This window comes from Pleurodeles waltl, chromosome 9 (genome assembly GCF_031143425.1).
Source record: "Pleurodeles waltl isolate 20211129_DDA chromosome 9, aPleWal1.hap1.20221129, whole genome shotgun sequence".
Taxonomy (NCBI): Eukaryota; Metazoa; Chordata; class Amphibia; order Caudata; family Salamandridae; genus Pleurodeles; species Pleurodeles waltl.
Genome location: NC_090448.1, coordinates 19,901,664 through 19,924,156, shown reverse-complemented (window position 1 = coordinate 19,924,156; position 22,493 = coordinate 19,901,664).

Genomic DNA, 22,493 nt, shown 5'->3' with positions numbered 1-22,493 from the left:
CTCTATCTAAAATATAGGAATGTGTCCTTGTGTAATGTAACTGGTGCTTATGTAAAGCTCTCCAATCCCTCTGGGTTGAGTTAGAGCGATAGAAAACTGCAGAAAAACAAACAGAACAAAACTAAAGCCACACAAGGGACTGCAGGAGAGGTGGGAGGGAGCAGCAACACATGAGACAACAGGAGGAGGCGGGGGGACGGGAGACAAGCTGCAGACATGCACTCTTCAAGAGTGCATGTCTAAAAGTTTAAAAAGTACCTACAGCAGCACGTGGTCAGTGAAAAGACACTGGCCACAGACAGGAAGCTGCACTAGGCCCTTGCCCACGGCAGGGAGCAACACTGCAGGTGCCTGAAGGAAGCAGGAAGGAGCAGGAGGCACTGACCAATCAAAAGCAAGGAAACAAGAGTAACATGTAAGCCAACCAATGGTAAGTAACGGGCGGCTCTAAGCCTATAGATTCCGCAGACAGTGTGCTATCTCCTTCGAAACCTAAAAAGGCAGAAAGCCAGGAACTGAGTTTAATTCTGCATGTTACGAGTCTGCCTAGCGGCATTATTACTTATACTACCATCAGCCATTCCTAGCTACTTAGCCAATGGCATTTTGCATTGTGGGGCTTCTGGTTTTGATTTTCATTGTAGACTCAAAATGCCAGATGGCAAAGTGATTTTGGCTAAAAGGCCAGAATTGACCAAAGATGTTAGACTTGTTATGGAGCCACTTGTCAGCAACATTTTACAATTTAATAGTCTTTTAGTCCATTTAAAACTGCATATTTCATATGTAAGATCAAAAGATCTACATGTGAAACTCTGCTCACATATTGTGTGAGGGTTCACATTTTCATTCACATCATGCACTAATGCAGTGTGGATGACCCTTCCTGTACAAAACCTATGGTAAACTCAGGCACACGCCCTGGCACTATGTCGGTGAGGTGTGTGCCTGGTGCGCAGCAGCTGGAATCCACGCCGGCGCTAGGGGGAGGGGAGGAGGGACCCATATATCTGTGAATATGGCACTGTATTGCTCCCTCCCTGCCATGCAACCCAGCACAGCATTTTTTGCCGCTGCACTGCATGGCACCTTTGGGGATCTGGTCTGCAGAGTCATAAAACCAGCAGCATCAGTCCAAAACTTTGGAGGTGATCATGCAAAAGGGCATTTCCTTACACTAAGCAATGAGCTGGATATAAGCCCATTGTAAGTTTTTGCTAATCCTACAATGGATTTTTGGAACCAGACAGCTGCCCTGTCTAGTAGACAAGACCTAAAATATTGCAGCACCTGAGAGTATGCACAACAACGCAAAGACATTAAACCTAGCTCCATCCCTACCCTCACAATTGGCGTTCTTCTTCTAACACCCCTAAACATGCTTTCCAAAGATTAGATTTGGTGATATAAAATCATCTGATTCAGGAGAAAGTTGGATCCAGAGTGATGGTCTCAGATAAGATTCTGTTTACATAGGGGTTACACACTGCTGGCTCCACGTGTATTGTGTCCAGGATTCCTTCCCTCCATTTGATGAAGGGCCTTTGTGAGCTCAGCTGGTGCTGCTCAACATCCGAGCTGTCTGTGTCCAGGAGTAGAGGCAGTGCATGTGCCCAGAAGAGCCAGGAGACATTTACCAGGAGCCTTCCAATGGTGATGTGATTTGATGCTGCTTCGTGTCCCGGGTCCGGCAGATCTCTCTGGAGTACCCTCTGCTTCTCCTTTAAGCATGTTCATGAAACAATGAGTTCAGAGGCAGCCCTGGTGTGCCGCCCCTGCACATGCTCCACCCAGCTGACAGCCAGTGTGACATTCAGCATGCAGTGCCTAAGGACAGGGAGTGGCTTAGAGAAACAACCAGCTGGAAATAACTCGTTGAGAGTGTCAATATATGCACATGTGGTAGACACAGTGTATTGCTATTTTTAAAGAGCTCAGAGCCAACACTTCCCAGATGAAAAGAAGTTTTTTTAACAGTGGTTAGGAAATGTTTGACAAAGCAATCTTGGAAATTGTAGAGAACAGACAGTATGGAAACATTTAAAAATGAGAAACAAATGTGTTTAAAGACATGATTCTGCCAGGCACAGAGGGGTCGTTTGATGCTGATTGACAAGTATTTTAGATTTGGGCCAAGTCCAGATGTTGTAACCCCGCACACTTCACTGCTCCTAGGGACAACACTACCCATGAAGCACTGCAGCCTACGGGCACTCACCCCTCACACTACATCGCATCGCAAAGACATTTATGCACCTCATAGTCCTGCTTCATGGGGACACAAGCTTCTCACACTGCACTCTATCCTGTGGGAACTGACACACAGCACTGAGGACACAAATCCACCACAATCTTCTGTACTTTTGTCGTAGGACTCTTACTGTGAAGGTAAGCCTGCGGGTTTTCGGACGGCAGCACCACCATGTATGGGCAACTGAGTCGTTCCCTCACTGGTTGCAAACTGTCGGACTAACCATTTCGGCTAGTTAGCAGCCCCTCACCCAAACCTAGGAAGTAAAGGTGATTAGAATCAGCCTAGAACACATGACACTCTGACTCCTCAGGGAAGTTGTGGTTAGCAGATTTTGCCCCTTTCTCTCATTTGCACGAGTCTCACACAAGCAAAGGTAACAAAGAGATGCAGGACAGTCTTCAATGTAGCAGAACAGTTTTCAGTGTATTTATTGAAAGGGCTGCATTCTAAGATAAAAACAATGAACTGCAATTATTACAAGGATGAAACATATCACAGTGCTGATTGTAACCACCAGTGAGAAACAAATAAATAGTCCCAGCATCCTGCACTAAACATGTACCTAAGGATTCCTACCTACACTTCTTGGCATCTACCTGAGAGCATAGCAGTGATAGCCCATTCTCTGCCCATACTAGTCCCTGGAAGGAACTCCGTCCCCATACCTGATAACAGGGTTTGCCCATCATCTCCATGGTTGGCTGTAGAGACAGGGCTGAGATCAGCAAAGTTGCAATGAAGTGGCACACAGCATAAGATGGCTCCGCGGCTGGAATGACCTCTCTATTCTCATTTGGCTTGTGTTGTTGTGTTGTGTTTTTATAATTAAACATAGTGTGTTCTGAGAACAGGCCTGATGTGATAATTCATATGTGTCTAAGGGTGGTATCGCACTGTTGTGACTGCAATACTAGATAGACTATCAGGTACAGTCTTGAGCTGAGGCACAACGTGAAATGTAGTACAGAGAAACTGACTACAACACTTTTGCAGAGTAGCAGCTGGTTAGGAAAATAAAACATCCTCGCTTACAAGAAAGTTATGCCAAAATTAATTTAAATGAATACATTAAATAAAAAATTGTAACTAGGTAAAAGGGCACAGGCCACAGGCCTAAGGTAAAATAAGGCCCAAGCAAAGCGCTAAAATGAACCCACAACACTTTCAGTGCACTAATCCACCACAATGTTCTGTATTCTCAGTGCACTAATCAACTGCAATGTTCTGTACTCTTAGTGTGCTAATCCACCACAATGTACTGTACTTTCAGTGTACTAATCAACCACAATGTTCTATTCTCTCACTGCAATAATCCACCCCAGTGTTCTGTACTCTCACTGCACTAATCCACAGCAATATTCTGTACTACCACTGCACTATTCCCCCTCAATGTTCTGTACTCTCAGTGCAGTAATCCTCCACAATGTTCTGAACTCAGTTATTAGTAATGGGGTCTCTAGTTGGCAGTGGTTTGCACCCTGTCCAAGCAGGGACCCTCACTCTAGTCGGGGTAAGGGAGCCACACAATTAAGATACCTCCTGCTCACCCCCTTGATAGCTTGGCTCAAGCAGTCAGGCATATCTCAAAGGAAATGTGTAGTGTATTTGTAAACACACACACACAGTATCACAGTGAAAGCACTACACAAGGGCTCCACATCAGTTTAGAAAAATAGTCAATATTTATCTGAATAAAACAAGACCAAAACGACAAAAATCCAACATACCCAAGCAAAGATACAAATTTTTAAATATTAAATCTCAGTAAAGCGCTCAGAAACACAATAGCTCCAACTGGGGCTATCACAACATCATGACAGAGTCATTCCCAACAGTCCGACGCCACTTGTGAGGCAGTGCAAGCGAGTCATGGAGTCTCATGGACCCCAGGTACAGTACTTTTGGAAAGCGAGGAAACAAAGATGTCGCTGTAGCCGGTGCGGCATCAGTTCCTCACTGCTACCGGGGAGGTGAGGTGTTGGTTCGTTACTGCTAGGCAGGGGAGGTGAGGCATCGGTTCCTTATGGTTGTAGGGGAGATGATGCAGCGTAGGTGGCAAGGTGTTGGTTTCTTATGATCCGGAGGGGTTGATGAACCCAGCTGGTCAAGATGCGAGGTGTTGACTTCGCGGTGTCGCGATCACACCACGGGGCCACAGGTGCTGCAGCGGAGTCAGAGTCTGGTGTCACAGACATCAGTGACACAGCACTCAGGACTCACGCTGTGGTGGGACTTAAGAGTTGCAGTGGTGTCAGGCCTGCGGCAGCGGCCACAGTCGTTTCACTCAGCAGGGACCACAGCTCGGGTGCAGGCAGCGGCGTGAAGTCAGACAGCGGCACCGGTTTTGAAGTCACTGAAGTCAATGTACCTGTTTTTTTCTGGGTTATACCAGAATTCACTCCCAAGGGCCCAGGATTGGATTTGGCACCACTTGGCAAGTCAAGACCTTCAGCAAGAGAGCCCAGGTGCAGGCAGATGAAGGCTTTGATGTCCCTGAGACTTTTAACAGGAGGCAAGTTCAGTCCAAGCCCTCGGAGAACCTTTAGAAGCAGGATGTAGAAAGCAAAGTCCAGACCTTTCACTCCCAGGACAGAAGCTGCAAGCAGCAGGCCAGCACAGCAAAGCAATAGGCAGAGTGGCAGTCCCTCCTACAGCATCCAGCTCTTCTTCCTGGCAGAATGTCTTCAGTGCAGAAGGATTCTGAAGATGTGGTCTCAGAGTTCCAATACTTATACTAATTTCTGCCTTTGAAGTAGGCAAACTTCAAAGAGAAGCCTTTGTAGTGCACAAGACGCAGCCTTTCCTGCCCTGACAAACTGCAGGGGGTTGGAGACTGCTTTGTGTAAGGACAGGCATAGCCTATTCAGGTGCAAGTGTCAGCTCCTCCCACCACTCTAGCCCAGGAAGACCCATCAAGATATGCAAGGCACACCTCCCCTCCCTTTGTGTGACTGTCTAGAGTGAATTCACAAACAGCCCAACTGGTATCCTGACCCAGACGTGTATTTCACAGACAGGCAGAGGCACAGAATGGTTAAGCATGAAAATGCCCACTTTCTAAAAGTGGCATTTTCAAACTTACAATTTAAAAAACAATTTCACCAAAAGATGTATTTTTAAAATGCTGAGTTCAGAGACCCCAAACTCCATATCTCTACTCTTGTGGGTGGCACAATAAGTGCTGCAGGCCCACTAGTAGCATTTGATTTACTGGCCCTGGTCACACACGGTGCACTATACTGGGGACTTACTAGTAAATCAGATATGCCAATCATGAATAAACCAATCACCAATACAGTTTAGACAAAGAGCACTTGCACTTTAGCACTGGTCAGCAGTGGTAAAGTGCCCAGAGTCCCAAAGCCAACAAAAAACGAACTTGAGCATAGGATCAAAAACAGGAGGTCAGAAGCCAAAAGGACAGGGAAGGCCATGCCAAGAGCTGACAGGTCTAACATCTGTCCCCTCCAGCTGAAAGTGGGGAGAACTTCCCAACCTCATGGGAGTTGTCATCACTAAGGCAGAAGAACCAGGACAGACCATCAGCACTGGTATGTTCTATACCAGCGTGGTGTTCCACCATAAAGTCCATTCCTTGTAGGGAGATGGACCACCTCAACAGTTTAGGATTCTCACCACTCATCTGATTTAACCATATGAGGGGCCTGTGGTCTGTCTGAACCCAGAAGTGAGTCCCAGACAAGTAGGGTTATAGCTTCTTCAGTGCCCAGACCACAGCAAAAGCTTCCTTTTTTTATTGCGCTCCACCTCTGTTCCCGGAGAAGTAACCTCCTACTAATGAAGGCTACAGGTTGATCCAGGCCCTCTTCGTTTAGCTGTGAGATGAGAGATGCTCACCCCATGCTCTGATGCATCTGTCAGCACCACAAATTCCTTGGAGAAGTCAGGAGCCTTGAGCTCGGTTGCTGTGCACATTCAGGGTGTCAAACACGGTCTGGCATGCCTCTTTCCAGATCACCTGACAGGGCTGCTTTTTGGAAGTCTGCTCTGTCAAGGGAGAAACAATGGTGCCATACACGTTGACAAATCTATAGTACCCGGTGAGATCTAGAAAGGCTCTCACCTCTGTCTGGGTCTTGGGGGGTGCACAAGCCAGAATGGTGTCAATCTTTGCTTGTAGGGGTACCACCTGGCCACTCCCTACCTGGTGTCCCAGATACACCACAGACCCCTACCCTATCTGGTACTTACCGGCCTTGACAGAGAGGCCTGCAGAGCCCTCAACACTTCCTGGAGGTGGCACAAGTGGTCCTCCCAGCTAGAGCTGAAGGCAGCAATGTCGTTCAGGTAGGTGGCACTGACGTTCTCCAACCCAGCCAGGACTTGGTTGACCAGCCTCTGAAATGTGGCAGGCACGTTCTTCAACCCAAAGGGCATAACTCAGAACTAGTAATGCCCCTCTGGCATTGAGAACGCAGATCTCTCCTTGACCCTCTTGGTTAAGGCAATCTGCCAGTGCCCAGACATGCTGAGGAACTTGGCAGCTCCCAACCGTTTGGTGAGCTCATCAGATCGGGGGATGGGGTGTGCATCAATCTTAGTGACGGCATTGAGCCCCCGGTAGTCAACACAGACCCTTAGTTCAGGTGTGACACCAGGTAGAGCAGCCTTGGTGACCAGAACCACTGGGCTGAACCAAGGACTGTTCAATCACCTCTAACTCCAGCATCTTAGAGACTTCCCTTTTGATGCTGTGACTCACTTTATCAGTCACCCTGTAAGACTTGTGCTTGACAGGTAGGCTGTCCCAGTGTTGATATCATGAGTACACCATTGGGTGACTCGCCATGTGAGCAAGAACATAAAGGCAGACTGTTTCAGTAACTGGCGACAGTCCCTCTGCTGCTCTAGGGTCAGGGAAGTGGAGAGGTTCACACCTTCCACTGACCCATCCTGCTCTTTTGGAAGACAGGAGGTCGGGAAGAGGTTCACTCTCCTCCCCCACCCCATCATCTGTGACAGAGAGCATGGTCAACTCAAACCTCTCAAAGTGCGGCTTGAGGCAGTTCACGTCCAGGACCTTCAAGGGACTCCTAAGAGTCTGCACGTCCACCAGGTAGGTGACATTGCTCTTGCGCTCCTTCACGTCAAAAGGCCCAGATCAACGGTCTTATAGAGCACAGGGTTCTACCGGGGCCATCACCCACACCTTCTGGCCAGGCTGAGATGCAACCAGAGTGGTATTCTGGTCAGACCAGCTTTTCATGTCCTCCTGGCTAGCTTCCAGATTCTCCTGGGTGAGTTTCCAGAAGATGGGTGTCTGGTTCCTGAAGACCAGCATGTAACCAAATACATCCTGGCATGGTTTCTTAGCAGCTTGCTCCCAGCCCTCCTTCACCAAACTGAGAGGCCCCCTTCTAGGTTACCTCCCTGTAGGCTACTTCACCTGAGGCATCCTAAGATCACTAACACATGCACTGCATCCTAGAGCTGACTACTTCACCATGCTGCACCCTAGAAACACTAACACATGCACTGCATCCTAGTGTCACAAACCCACCATGATGCACCCTAGACACACTAACACGTGCACTACACTGCGTCCTACTGTACCTTAAGGGAAATAACACACGCACTGCACTGCATCCTACTGGTACTTACTTACTGTGCTGCATCCACAAGGCACTAACACATGCACTACACTGCATCTTATAGCCATCTACTTCAGCATGAGGCCCCTAAGGACACTAATACATGCACTGCACAGTACCCTAGTGGCACAAATGTACCATACTGCACCCTAGGAACACTAACACATCCACTGCACAATATCCTATTGGCGCAAACATACCGTGCTGCACCCTAGGAACACTAACACATGCACTGCACAGCTCCCTAGTGGCACTAACCATGTTGCACCCTAGAAACACTAACATGAACACTACACCATGTCCTAGTGGCACTATCTTGCTGTGAGGCACCCTAAGGACACCAACACATGCACTGCACAGCATCCTAGTGGCACAAACTCATGCTGCACCCTAAGGACACCAACACATGCACTGCACAGCACCCTAGTGGCACAAACCCATGCTGCACCCTAAGGGCACTAACACATGCACCCACATGGCACTAACACATGCACTGCACATCATCCTAGTGGCACTAACCCACCATTCTGCACCCACAAGGCACTACACAATCACTGCACAGCATCCTAGTGGCACTAACTCATCATACTGCACCCACAAGGCAACAGCACATGCACTGCACTGCATCCGAGAGGCATTAACTCTTGCTGCACCCACAAGGCACTAACACAGGCACTACACTACATTTTAGAGCCAACTACCTCACCCTAAGGACACTAACACACACTGCACAGCATCCATGTGGCACTAACTCCTGCCGCACCCACGTGGCACTAACACATGCACTGCACTGCATCCTGGTGGCACTAACTCCAGCTGCACCAACAAGGCACTAACACACACACTGCACTACATCTTAGTGGCACTAACTCCTGCTGCACCCACAAGGCACTAACACATGCACTGCACTGCATCCATGTGGCACTAACTCATGCTGCACCCACAAGGCACTAACACATGCACCGCACTGCATCCTAGTGGCACTGTCACATGCTGCACCCTCACGGTACTAACACTTGCACCACACTGCATCCCAGTGGCACTGACACATGCGGCACCCACAAGGTACTAACACATGCACTGCACTGCATCCTAGTGGCATCCCATCGCCATGCTGCCCCCCAGACTCACTAATACATGCACTACACAGTATCCTAGTGGCACTAACTTCTGCTGCACCAACAAGGCACTAACACACACACTGCACTACATCCTGGTGGCACTAAGTGCTGCTGCACCCACAAGGTAATAACACATGCACTGCACTGCATCCTAGTGGTACTGACACATGCTGCACCCAAAAGGCACTAACACATGCACCACATTGCATCCTAGTGGCACTGACACATGCTGCACCCACAAGGTACTAACACATGCACTGTAATGCATCCTAGTGGCGCTAACTCCTGCTGCACCCACATGGCACTAACAAATGCACAAAACTGCACCCTACTGGCACTGACACATGCTGCACCCACCAGGTACTAACTCATGCCCTGCTCTGCATCCATGTGGCACTAACTCCTGCTGCACCCACATGGCACTAACACATGCACTGCACTACATCCTAGTGGCGCTAACTCCTGCTGCACCAACAAGGCACTAACACACACACTGCACTACATCCTGGTGGCACTAAGTGCTGCTGGACCCACAAGGTAATAACACATGCACTACACTGCATCCTAGTGGCACTAACTTCCTGCTGTACCCACATGGCACTAACACATGCACCACACTGCATCCCAGTGGCACTGACACATGCTGCACCCACAAGGTACTAACACATGCACTGCTCTGCATCCTGGTGGCACTAACTCCCGCTGCACCCACGTGGCACTAACACATGCACCGCACTGCATCCTAGTGGCACTCACACATGCTGCACCCACAAGGCACTAACACATGCACCGCACTGCATCCTAGTGGCACTGACACATGCTGCACCCACAAGGCACTAACACATGCACCGCACTGCATCCTAATGGCACTGACACATGCTGCACCCACAAGGTACTAACACATGTACTGCACTGCATCCTAGTGGCACTAACTCTTGCTGCACCAACAAGGCACTAAGACACACACTGCACTACATCCTAGTGGCACTAAGTGCTGCTGCACCCACAAGACACTAACACATGCACTGCACTGCATCCTAGTGGCACTGACACATGCTTTACCCACAAGGCACTAACACGCACTACACTGCATCCTAGTGGCACTGACACATGCTGCACCCACAAGGCCCTGACACATGCACCGCACTGCATCCTAGTGGCACTAACTCCTGCTGCACCCACATGGCACTAACACATGCACCGCACTGCATCCTAGTGTCACTGACACATGCTGCACCCACAAGGTACTAACACATGCACTGCACTGCATCCATGTGGCACAAACTCCTGCTGCACCCACATGGCATTACCACATGCACTGCACTGCGTTCTAGTGGCACTAACTCACGCTACACCAAAAGGACACTAACGCATGCACCACACTGCATCCTAGTGGCACTAACTCCTGCTGCACCCACAAGGCACTAACACATGCACTGCTCTGCATCCTAGTGGCACTAACTCATGCTGCACCCACAAGGCACTAACACATGCACTGCACTACATCCTAGTGGCACTGACAAATGCTGCACCCACAAGGTACTAACAAATGCACCACACTGCATCCTAGTGGCACTGACACATGCTTTACCCACAAGGCACTAACACGCATTACACTGCATCCTAGTGGCACTGACACATGCTGCACCCACAAGGCCCTGACACATGCACCACACTGCATCCTAGTGGCACTAACTCCTGCTGCACCCACATGGCACTAACACATGCACCGCACTGCATCCTAGTGTCACTGACACATGCTGCACCCACAAGGTACTAACACATGCACTGCACTGCATCCATGTGGCACTAACTCCTGCTGCACCCACATGGCATTACCACATGCACTGCGTTCTAGTGGCACTAACTTACGCTACACCAAAAGGACACTAACCCATGCACTACACTGCATCCTAGTGGCACTAACTCCTGCTGCACCCACAAGGCACTAACACATGCACTGCTCTGCATCCATGTGGCACTAACTCATGCTGCACCCACAAGGCACTAACACATGCACTGCACTACATCCTAGTGGCACTGACAAATGCTGCACCCACAAGGTACTAACAAATGCACCACACTGCACCCTAGTGGCACTGACACATGCTGCACTCACAAGGTACTAACACATGCCCTGCACTGCATCCATGTGGCACTAACTCCTGCTGCACCCACATGGCACTAACACATGCTTTGCACTGCATCCTAGTGGCACTAACTCCTGCTGCACCAACAAGGCACTAACACACACACTGCACTACATCCTAGTGGCACTGACACATGCTGCACCCACAAAGCACTAACACTTGCACTGCACTGCGTCCTAGTGGCACTGACACATGCTGCACCCACAAGGTACTAACACATGCAGTGCACTGCATCCTAGTGGCACTAACTCCTGCTGCGCCCACAAGGCACTAACACATGCACTATACCTCATCCTGGTTGCAGTATTTCATGATACTGCACCCTAGGGTAACTCACACACACACACACACACTGCACTGCACCCTAGTGGCACTAATTCAACATGCTGCACCATAAGGGCACTAACATACACACTGCACTGCATGCTAGTGACACTAACTCATGCTGCACCCACAAGGCACTAACACATACAAATACACTGCATTCTAGTGGCGCTAGCTCACCATGCTGCACCATAACGCACTCTCACTGCACTGCATTCTATTGTCACTAACTCAGAATGCTGCATTACAGGAGCACTAATTTAATCACTGACCGCAGTGCATCCTAGCACCACTAACTCACCATGGGGCACCATCTGGGTAGCAACCCATACACTCATTTGCATGCTAGTACACTAACTCACCTTGTTGTAGAATCAGGGCACTAACTGACACAGTGGACTACATACTAGTGCTAACTCTCCATGCTGTATTATCAGGACACTGACGCATACACTCATCTGCATGCTAATGGCACTAACACACCATAAAGGCACTAACTCACCCTCTGCACTAGATGCTAGTGTAATACCTCGCCATGCTGCACAATCAGGGCATTAACTTACACTCTGGACTGCACACCATAAGGACACTAAGGGCCATATTTATACTCTGGTTGCGCTGAATTTGCGTCGTTTTTTTAGACGCAAATTCGACGCAGAACTAACGCCAACTAACGCCATATTTATACTGTGGCGTTAGACGCTTCGGGCGCCAAAGTGCCCGGAGTGTGCGTCATTTTTTAGCGTGAACCCCTTCCTTGCGTTAATGATATGCAAGGGAGGCGTTCCCGTCTTAAAAAATGACTCCCAGGCCTTTACGTGGTATTTATACTCCCGGGCAAAAGAGACGCCCGGGAGTGGGCGTGGCCAAAAACGGCGCATTTGCGCCGCTTTTTAACGCCTGGGTCAGGGATGGCGTTAAGGGACAAGTGGGCTCAAAATGAGCCCAGAGTGCCCTCCCCTGCCCCCAGGGACCCCCCCTGCCACCCTTGCCCACCCCAGGAGGACACCCAAGGACGGAGGGACCCATCCCATGGACATTAAGGTAAGTTCAGGTAAGTATTTTTTTTTTTTTTTTTTGTGGCATAGGGGGGCCTGATTTGTGCCCCCCTACATGCCACTATGCCCAATGACCATGCCCAGGGGACAGAAGTCCCCTGGGCATGGCCATTGGGCAAGGGGGCATGACTCCTATCTTTACAATGATAGGAGTCATGTTGATGGGGGATGGGCGTCGAAAAAAAATGGCGCAAGTCGGGTTACGACGATTTTTTCGACGTAACCTGACTTGCCCCATTTTAAGACGCCCATACGCCATTTTCCCCCTACGCCGGCGCTGTCTGGTGTACGTGTTTTTTTTCCACGCAAACCAGGCAGCGCCGGTCTGCTTGCGCCGGCTAACGCCATTCCATAAATACGGCGCCCGCATGGCGCTTCAGAATGGCGTTAGACGGCGCAAAATTTTTTGACGCTAAACTGCGTTAGCGCAGTTTAGCGTCAAAAAGTATAAATATGGGCCTAAGGGTCTGATGTAGATCTTGGTGGAGGGAATACTCCTTGTGCCTCCACTCCCCACCCCTCCCCCGCCCAGACTGTGTTTTTGGACCAAACATCTATTCTCACTGATAGCTGTTTGTCTTGTATACTTCTGGGTGTGTCTTGGGAGGAGTCCTCCAAGGTCAGCAGAGGACACAGAGGACACAGAGGACTTGCATTCCAAAGAGTGAGTGATCTTGAAGACAGAGGAAGTGGGGGCATGGCCAGTGATGCTCTGTTATCGTATGAATATTGTTACTCTGTGCAGACCAACTTTTCCGTCACATTAACAAGTAGCCACCTATGCATTGATCTTTGAGGGTGGGGGTTATGGGGTGAAGGGCCGCTGGAGCCTTCTAAAGGCTCAGGGAGAGGGCTGCTCCCCTCACTACCCAAAAAACTAGTTGCACCAACCTCCCGGGAAGGCTTAAATAATGGGAAACTGCCTTTTTAAAAAATATATATATAACTTGTGCCCAAAGTACCTATAACTCACGCCGTCACCATGCACTGCTTATAGCCTCATGATGTGTTCAGTGACACCATTGGTTGCACTACTGATGACAACTGAACAGATATCATTGATGACAACACAGTGCACGGCGAGGGTGCGAGTTATAGTTACATCAGATCGTCCACAAACCCACACACAATGCTGGACACATCCTAGATGTCATTTTTGCAAATCCAGAGCTAGTTACCCTTCAAAGGATTACTCAAGTCACATGGTCGGACCAACATTTGGTAACTTTCTAACACACCTATCGACCGTGGAGCAAACTCAATGTTGAATACTTAGAAACAAATCTAACATCCAACACAGATGTAGGCACAATAAATTCCATTCAACAACTTTGAGTGGCTACTGGAAACGTTTGATATTCTAACACCAATAAGAATATCAAAACAGGACAAATGAAACCAAAACATCTTGGAGAAATACAGAACCAAAAAGGATAAAATAACAAATTGCAAAAACTGCAACGCACCTGGCTCAGAACAACAGCAATCAAGATGAACGTCATCTACACAAGCTTAACAAAATATACATGTCAACAATCAAAAAGGCAAAAAAAAGGTACTAATCAGACAGAATTCAAAATGCTAAATGTGCAAATAAAGAATGTTATAAAATTCACAGTGAATTGTGTAAACTTGAATGCACAGAAGGAACTCATCCCATTACTCAAGCATTCACTGACAAACTGGCAAAACATTACACAACCAAAGCAGACACATTGGATGCCTATTTAAAACAAAGAAAAAACAACAGCATCAACCCCTTTCCAACAATCCCCTCCAAGAGTAGGCTAACCCAGACTATGAATTCTTTCAGACAACTGTCACAAAATGAATTTATGGATCTTGTCAAAGAAACCAGGCCAGCCAGCTGCACTTCTGATCTTCATCCACCACAAATCTTCAAGAACATTCATTAAACTACCTCTGCTGCCACACCAGTAAGAATAATTATCAAGAATTCTTTAATTACAGGAATCTTTCCAGAAGACCTAAAAAAGACATATGAACACTCCTTGTTAAAGAAAACAAACCCGGACACAGAAAACAAACCCGGACACACATGACCCCAACAGCTACAGATCGATTACAAATGGACCTTTCCTGGGCAAACTAATAGAAAGAGCAGCATTCACCCAGATGTCACAATTCAGTGAAGATACCTCTGTACTTTCCAACTACCAAATAGGATTCTGCCCAGGAAGAGGCACATAATCTGCCCTCATTGTCATATGGGATGATGTTAAAAACACAGTAAACTGGGCTTGGGTCGCTGCACTAACTCACTTGGACCTCTCATCTGTCTTCGACACAGTTGACTATAACACTATGATACAAAGACTCCAAAAAGTCAGCATAAAGGGGACTGCTCTCGACTGGATCACATCCTACCTTCAAAACAGAACAAATGTCATCCATATTCCCTCTTTCTCACCCAAACCGTACTTCACAAAAGCAGGGATCCCACAAGGCTCTATCATTTCATTCATGCTTTTCAACATAGACATAAAGTCATTACCGGCATTGATCAATGAATTTCAACTCACATACTACAACTATGCAGATGGCACACAAATACTTATTAAACTGGAAAACCCCAAATACGTTGAAAACTCAGAAATCTTCAGTTGCCTCAGAGCCATTAATCGGTGGATGACACAGAGCCATCTCAACCTGAATGCTTCCAAAACAGAAATACTCATATTGATTGGAAACATTATGACCCACTCTGCGCCTGGCCTCACGATCTGGGACCACCTCCTAAAGAATCTAAGAAAGTAAGAAACCTTGGAATTACCATGGGCTCCAAGGTAACAATAAATGCCCAACTGGACAAGTTAGTAAGATCAAGCTTCATCACCATGAAAACTCTGCCATGCCTCTTTCCCCACCTCGCATTACCACACAAGGTCCAGGCTACTATCTCTCTTGTACTATCTAAACTGGATTACACCCGTGACCTCTACCACAGATCATCTTTATCAACTGTGAAAAGACTACAACGGATTCAGAACTCTGCTGCCACACTACTCCTACATGTAAAACCACAAACCCACATCTCCCCTGCCTTGACGGTTCTATATTTTTGGTTACGATGGAATCTTCCCCCTGCTAACGCAGGCACCAAAAGACTGCAACACCGGTCCTCCTGGTCCCCTCTCATCCTGACGAGCGTGGTCCCTGGAACTCAGCAACTCTGTCCAAGTGACTCCCACAGTCCAGTGACTCTTCAGTCCAAGTTTGGTGGAGCTAAGTCCTTGCCTCCCCACGCTAGACTGCATTGCTGGGTACCGTGTGATTTGCAGCTGCTCCGGCTCCTGTGCACTCTTCCAGGATTTCCTTTGTGCACAGCCAAGCCTGGGTCCCGACACTCTATCCTGCAGTGCACAACCTTCTGAGTTGTCCTCCAGCGTCGTGGGACTCCCTTTTGTGACTTCGCGTGGACCCCAGAAGATCCACCCTCGAACTGTTTTGTATCACCCACAAAGCAATACATGGAACAGGACCGCTTTTCATTAGGAAAAAAATCACCAAATACATTCAACAAAGGAACTTCCACTCCAGATTGGCAATGTGACCCAAACTCCCACCATACAAAATAAAAACATGGGTGGTACATCTTTCTCTGTTCAAGCGGCCAAACTATGGAATTCATTACTCCCAAACATAAGAGCACTTTTTATTTTGCACATAACTTTGGCGCCTTTTGATGAATCTTCATGAAATTTCCCCTAAAAATACGATGCTCTCTTCAGGGTCTGTCTTGAAAGTTTCAGGGTGATCCATCAAGCGGGCGCCGAGAAAAAGGGGGGACCCAATACATATTTTACTCATGCATTGTTACACAGGGATTTTGAACAGGAATTGCACTCAAACCACTGGACGGAATTACAAAAAATTTGGCAGAAAGGTAGCTCTTGGTCCAGAAAGCAACCATTTTGTTATTTGGTGTAAATCTGTTCATTAGTTTTTGAGAAATTAAAGAAAAAACACATTGGTATATACAGGGACGTGAAGGCTCTGCAAACCCTCCTGATCTTGTGCTGAGATCTGATTTGCTGCCAACACTTCAACAAGGAAGTGTTGGCAGCCATCTTGGTCTTGGCTTCATCCAAGTCCCAGAAAAAAAAGTTTAAAAAAGGGGCCAGGGTAGGCTCCCAGGCTTCTTTGAATAAAGCCCATGGGTGGGCCAGGTCCTGGGGCATGTCAACGACTGCCAGGGTTAAAGTGGCGATCGTACCGCCAACAGGCTGGTGGTACAAATCGCCATATTTTGACTGCTGCGGTAGTGCCGCGGTCACACCACCGGGACCGGCGGTTTACCGCCATGGTTGTCCCGGCGGTTAGCGGTTTACCGCCATGGTTGTCCCGGCGGTCTGAATCCGCCAGGGCAGTGCTGCTTGCAGCGCTGCCCTGGGCATTTTGACTCCCCTTCCCGCCAGCCTTTCCATGGCGGTAGAGACCGCCATGGAAAGGCTGGCGGGAAGGGGAGTCGTGGGACCCCCAGACACAGCCCGTTGCGATTTTCACTGTCTGCCTGGCAGACAGTAAAAATCGCAACGGGTGCTGCTGCACCCGCTGAACCGCCACATTGCCGCCGGCTCCATTAGGAGCCGGCTGCAACGTTACGGCCGACATCCCCGCTGGGCCGGCGGGCGGCAACTCTGTTTCCGCCCGGGGGAGGAGCCAAAATGGCGTCCGGGAAGGACGCCTAATCCGTGAGCTCCGTCCCGGACTCGCTGCAAACATCCTGTAGGGTGCCCCCGGAGTCCCATTGGCGCTTGGGGGAGCGTGATCTGCCCCCTGCAGACTAGCGCGGACCGGAGGAGCTGAGTGTCCGCGGAATTGGTGTCACGGCGACGGAGCCTGCTTCGTGCCGGGAGACGGCACATGAGGTGTTAGAGCTGGTGGCGCTCGATGCGACGCGGGCCGCGCTCGGTGAACCCGATTGCGGGTTCCCGAAGTGTTCGGGCGGAGTGACGGTGAGAAGCTGCTCACATCGGTGAGTGTCCGGCTTGGACGGTGGACTGGGGCCGGGGGGAGGCCTTTTCTCACCCCCTGCCAGAACTCCTCTGCGCTGCACGAAGGGCCGGGGCGGCTCCTGGCGCCCCTGTGGGGCGGAGCGGCGCCCGCAATTGGCGCGGTGGTGGCCCCCGGATGGGGCACCGAAAATAGTAACAACCCATCAGGAGGTGAATCGGCCACCGGGGCCCCAGAGAGGAGGAAAGCCTGCGCTGGAGTGGGCCGGGGCGACTGGCTGAAGCACGGCGCCGGAGCGGGCCTGCCCGGCTGCGGGGCGGGTGCTCGGGGGCTGGAATCGTGGCTCCTGGCTCGGAGCGGTGAATGCTGCGCACGGAAGCAGCATCTGCACACAATAGAGGTACGGAGGGGGCTCGGCTGGGGGGCACAGTTCCCGGCTGAGGGAGTAGCGGTGCGGCTGGGACTCCCCCCCCCTCCATCGAGGCACCGACACCTGGGAACTCGGATTGCAGCGCACCACGCGTGAAACTCTGCCCCCGCGCTTGTAGAGCGTTGTCTACTGTGCGGTGCATGGGAGATTTGCGGGCACTAGCCCAGGAGGCCAACTAGTGAAGGACTGGGCCTGGGTCGTGTGCGGAGAGGACACACTTAAGAACTATGCCTGCTTCCGCCGGGCTGACACAGCCAGCTGATCCCCCTCCCGGCCCGGGAGTCCTCGGATCTCTGCCAAACGAACGTAAGGGTGGATGAGAGCCCGGATGGGGGCGGATCTCTGCTTCCCTTCTGACTTGCTTTTGATTCCCTCGCTCTATCCCTTGCCGCTCCCCCCGTCGAGCAACTGCCGCCCGCTCTCACTGATGTCTTCGGGGCGGATGGCACACTAGCACAGGCAGGAGACACATGAATCCGATACTACAAGGGGTGCATCACACACTTCTAGGGCAACTCATCGCTGGGGCCGCCCGACTGGACAGTAGCCCCCGCATTAGTCCGTGAACAAGCAGGAGCACGAGTCGGATAGCTAAAGTTAGGAACAAACACCGCCTAAGCTCCACATGCCTAAGTGACACCCAAGTGCAAGGGAGCATATACTGAGTCAACAACGCATGGAAAAAGTGCACTTCGCTGAGAGGACAGCGCTAGGACGTAATCCGCTGCACCCCACAAGGCACCTCTCGGACTAGCACAATGGCTGGTAGGCCCAAATCAACCAAGAATCAAGACCGAAATATCCATGGACCGACACCCAGCGACCAACAGACAAATCCGACCCTGCAAACATTAGAAAGCACACTCACGACACACTCTGCACAATTAGAGAAAGTATTACAGGCGATTATGGACACTAAATCCTCTCTGGAAAACAGATTAGATGCAGTTTCACAAGACCTGAATCTACTTCGCGTGGATCATCGTAAACTGTTGGAAAGAGTGAAATCGGCAGAAGAGGGGATGTCCGAGCTAACCCCTATGGCCCAGGACAATCAAAAACAAATTCAACGTCTGGATGCGGAGTTGAAGGGGCTTTGGAGACGGGCAGAGGAGACAGAGAGTTGGTCGCGCCGCAACAACGTTTGCTTCCTGGGGTTTCCCGAAAAAACGCAGGAACTAAGCACGGAAATATTCCTAGAACAATGGTTAATTAAAGAAGTACTAAATGGGGTTCCATCGAAGTTCTTCTCCGTGGAAAGGGTGCACAGAATTCCGGGAAGACCTCCGGCCCCAGGACTGCCACCCAGACCATTGATTGCCAGATTTTTAAATTATAAGGATCGAGACGCAATATTACAACAGTTCCGCAACAAAGGCCCATTTAACTATGAGGACTCAGGCGGTCATTCCTACTTTGGCGGGCGGCGGTCGCCGCCCGCCTGGCGGGAACCGCCAGAAGACCGTACCGCGGTCATTCTGACTTTCCCGCTGGGCTGGCGGGCGACCGCCAAAAGGCCGCCCACCCGACCAGCGGGAAAGCACCAGCAACGAGGAAGCCGGCTCCGAATGGAGCCGGCGGAGTTGCTGGTGTGCGACGGGTGCAGTTGCACCCGTCGCAATTTTCAGTGTCTACCACGCAGACACTGAAAATCAATGTGGGGCCCTGTTAGGGGGCCCCTGCAGCGCCGCAGTGGAGGATTCACAGGGGCAGCGGGAAGCCGGCGGGAAACCGCCGGCTTCCCTTTTCTGACCGCGGCTTTACTGCCGCGGTCAGAATAGCCCCAGAAGCACCGCCAGCCTGTTGGCGGTGCTTCCTCCGCCCCTACCCTGGCGGTCTCGGACCGCCAGGGTAGGAATGACCCCCTCAGTCATCAATGCTTATCCAGACTTCACACAAGAGGTGCAAAGACAACTTAACTCCTATGTTTAAATCAAGCAGCGCTTACGTGAACACAGTATTAAATATGCGTTATTGTTCCCTGCTAAATTAAGAGTGGCAACGGAGGATCGTATTCACATATTTACTTCCCCTGAAGACGCCTGGACATGGCTACACGCCAAGGGGCTTGCGCGCCCCCGTGAGGGCACGGAAGGAGATGAGGAATGGCTAGTCTCCACCTCAAGGAGGCGATCTAGGAGGCGTCCTAGGGGACAACCTACTGACCAACAAGTAGCAGAAGTAAGAGCAAAAGTGTTGAAAGAGACTCCCCTATTAACGCAAAATAATTTTGAGGCAATCCGGACGACCCCCGAGATCAGCATGGACTCCGACACGGCCAGCTCTGACTCTACAATAACAAGAGAGCTGAAAGGACCGAAATTTACCCCAGAACTGCAGACGAACTCTAACTACACACAGCCGTGCCGCCTCCTCGCCAGTACTCACAGTTGACACGGCTGGACGGCACAGGAAGCTCCAGGGCAGCAGAGGACGCCGGAGATCGCGGACCCCCAACGAGTATCTTTTGTACAAACTTACATCTGACTGATGAAGTGCACTTTGGGGGCCGATAGGGGAGGGTGGGGGGGAGGGGGGACTATACACTCTGGGGGCGCCCAACTGTATTGGCAGACTAAGTCTGCGGAAAGATGTGAGCCCCGTATAAGAGCCACATCTGGTTGACATGATAGCACCACCACGGATATCCAGACGGATACAGGTTTTTTCACACACTCACGAGTTGAGTAGTTTTACACAAGTTAATAGTTGGGTTGGGGAACCAGTTGGGGTGGGAGGGGGGAGTAAACCAGTTAAAATACACACTGCAGATCCACTCAAAATGCAGGGAACACTGCTGATAATGGTAACTTTAATAAATAGCACTGCGGGAGGGGCTGCAGCCTGGAATGGGAGAAATCCACGATTAGTCATAATCTATAAACTCACATGGCACCAAAAGCGAAACGCAACATACATCAATATGATATAGTGACATGGAATGTGAGGGGCATCCGAGTAAAAGATCTCGAGTATATGCACGCCTTAGGCGACAGGGCATACATATTGCTATTCTACAAGAGACACATTTGCTGGAGCCAGACTTGCGGGAGCTGCGCGTGAAGTGGGGAGGACAGGTGATAGGCACAACATATTCAGCCTTCGCAAGAGGAGTATTGATATGGATTGCAGGAGGCGTCCCATTTCTCCAAACGGCACACAGAATAGATCACGGGGGCAGATTCGTGGTGGTGGAAGGCCAGTTAGATGGCAGACAGCTGTCTGTAGTTGGCATATATGCCCCAAACAGTGGGACATCGGGATTCCTGGGCACGCTCATGCCGACACTACTGACAAATCCAACGGCCCCGGCCACCTGGGGTGGGGATTTTAATAGCACACCGACTGCAACATTAGACAGGTCCAACGCCCAAGAGAGCTCGATAGCAAAGAGAAACGCCACGAGTCCACTGCAGACATGGGCAGGTGATATGAGACTCTACGATATATGGCGCATGAGACACCCGCAACAGAGGGAATACTCATTTTATTCAGTCCCACACAAAACACACACTAGAATAGATATAATATGGGGAACCCAGGAAATAGGCGCACTGGTCAATGAGACAGAATACTTAGCGAAGACTTTATCAGATCACTCCCCACTGAGAATTACACTGAATTGGGGCAAGAGACGACAGGGGATCCCCACGTGTAGACTGCAGGTGGACGCTCTTCAAGACCAGGCATTTGTAGAAACACTGAACACCACATTGAGGCAGTACTGGGAAACAAATGATTCAACCGCAAACTCACGAGCTGTAGAATGGGATGCCCATAAAGCGGTGGTAAGAGGACAATGTATCTCCACCACATGGGAAGTAAGACACACCTTGCATGCAGAAATTGGTAAATTAGAAAAGGAGCTTAGAATAGCAGAAATAGCAGTGGCGCGCAAGGAAATTCCCTACACAGCGCTAAAAGAAGTGCGCACAAAATATAATGAGGCAGATATTAGACTCCGTCGTCACGATTATAACTACCACTTGATGCGACTGCAGACAGAGGGTGACAGGTCGGGAAGACTGCTGGCGTGGTTATTACGGGAGGACCGACAGTAATCCCCCATCGGGGCTATACGGGTTGACGGGTTGACGCAAATACTACGGTCACTACGCAAGATGAGATAAACGAGACGTTTAGAGAATATTACGCGAATTTATATACCAAACGCACCTCGTGTACGTCTCTACAACTCGAGTCCTTCCTTGGGGGCTCACCCCTGCCGCAACTATCTCAAGCAGACAGGGAGACACTCGAAGCTCCTGTGACAACGGGGGAAATAGACTTAGCTTTAGCACGGATGCCCAGGAATAAAGCGCCGGGCATAGATGGCCTCCCGATAGAGTATTACACTATCTACTCATCACGCTTGAAGCCCCATCTGTTGAAGGTGTTTGAAGAGGCGTGGGCCAAGAAACTACTGCCCCCATCCCAGAGAGAAGCAATGATAGTGGTACTCCCCAAACAAGGCAGTGACCCCACAGATGTCAAATCTTATAGACCACTCTCGCTTTTAAACTTAGACTGTAAAATATTGGGTAAAATATTGGCAAATAGACTAGCT